This window comes from Benincasa hispida, chromosome 9, assembly GCF_009727055.1.
Source record: "Benincasa hispida cultivar B227 chromosome 9, ASM972705v1, whole genome shotgun sequence".
NCBI lineage: Eukaryota > Viridiplantae > Streptophyta > Magnoliopsida > Cucurbitales > Cucurbitaceae > Benincasa > Benincasa hispida.
The window spans coordinates 55,459,026-55,460,725 of NC_052357.1; the positions used below are offsets into that span (position 1 = coordinate 55,459,026).

At 39.6% G+C, this 1,700-nt stretch overlaps 1 non-coding gene across 1 annotated transcript; it reads right to left on the bottom strand.

Moving 5' to 3' along the window:
* Positions 1-1,250: 1,250 nt before the first annotated feature.
* On the bottom strand, positions 1,251-1,357 carry LOC120087419. The gene has a single exon (XR_005484559.1). It is a non-coding gene; the product is annotated as a small nucleolar RNA R71 (small nucleolar RNA).
* Positions 1,358-1,700: the final 343 nt, after the last annotated feature.

A 1,700-nucleotide genomic window follows, 5' to 3' on the forward strand; every position in this document is an offset into this window, starting at 1 on the left:
CTAGCATGACTTAAGTTATGCACTTCATGAGATCATCTTGTCTTATGTATGCTTCATTCATCACTTTGAGTACTTTAGAGAGTAGTCTAAAGACATAGAATCTAGGCTTGAAACAATCGGATTAAATCTCATAAGTAAGAGTAGAGGAGACTTAGAAATAAGTTCTATTTGTTGCATTCCCTACACATCATGCATCCTAGACATAGGAAATGTGTCTATATGCATTGAGAAAGGAAGTGCTTAATATTTGTGTATAGCATGATCGCATGACTTATAGAATATCTTAAGAAATATTAGCAAAACCTCTTCTCAACCCTTTATCAATATTTGTTACCTCTCTTCTATCGCTTTGCATTTAATTCCATCACCTTAAGAAACTAAAGTCAATCACCATCCAACTTCTTAAACTTCAAAATAGCAATAAGATCAGAGATAGAGTCTTCTGAGTAATTCCTGCGTTCGACCCTGGACTTACCAGGACTCTAAGAAGGATTATACTTGGGCTTTGTTAGGAAAACTTGCATGATCATCGCATCCACACACCCTTTCATCGCATGATAAATCAACGTATCAAGTTTTTGGTATCGTTGCCGGGGATTACAGTATAGATTGTGCTAACATCAAACCTCTTTGATCTTTGTAGCTTTTAACCTTTGGAGTATTTCCATTCCACCTGTGAAGGAAGAAGCAAGCGTCCTATGAGTAAAGGAAATACTCCTGAGCTCGAGTACGACCTAGAGATTGAAAAAACTTTTCGCAGAAGGCAGATAAATAGACGCAGATGGCAAGGAAGAGTTCGTAGGATTGCTGAACAACATGAAGAATGAGTAGCAAATGAAAACAACATGATGGAAAATCCCATCATACTGACAAATGATCGCAATAGACCCATCCGAGACTATGCGTCACCAAATCTGTATGATTTCTCCCCAAGAATCATGAAACCAGCATTGGATGGATCAAGGTTTGAGATGAAGCCAGTAATGTTACAAATGATACAAACAACGGGACAGTTCTGAGGACGGCCTGGTGAAGATCCGCACGCCCATCTATGAAGCTTCATTGAAATCTGCAACTCATTTGTGTTCCCTAATATTTCCCCAGAAGAGGTTCGACTCATGTTATTTCCATTTTCACTATGTGATAAAGCAAGAAAATTGGTATATTCTCTCAAACCAAGAGAGATAACGTCAAAGGAACAAGTTTTGGAGAAATTTATGAAAAAGTATTTCCCTCTAATAGAAAAAACCAAAATGAGGAGATTTATCACCAATTTTGAACAAAAAGAAGATGAATCGCTCAGTGACGCACGGGCGAGATTCAAGAGGCTAGTATGTGACTGCCCACACAATGGATTACCTGATTGCCTCCAAATGGAGATTAAACCTTGGATTACACAATGGATTCAAGAGGCTAGTATGTGACTGCCCACACAAGTGTTGTGACTTGTCACAGATGGTCTGATCCTGATCATTCGTGTTGGAGACATGCGAGCAGGGGCGTCCTAAACAAAGAGTTTGTATAAGATTTGACCATGAAGTGCTAACGTCTCGTTATATAACACTGTTCATGACAGAGATTTCACTTCACTAGGATGACCATAGGTAACATGACCTCAATCCTGGGTGAGTTGAGAACTCCTGCCATTGAGGGCGGTCGTGTAATTTGTATGGGTGCGAGTGGCCAGGTCGCCTATTCAA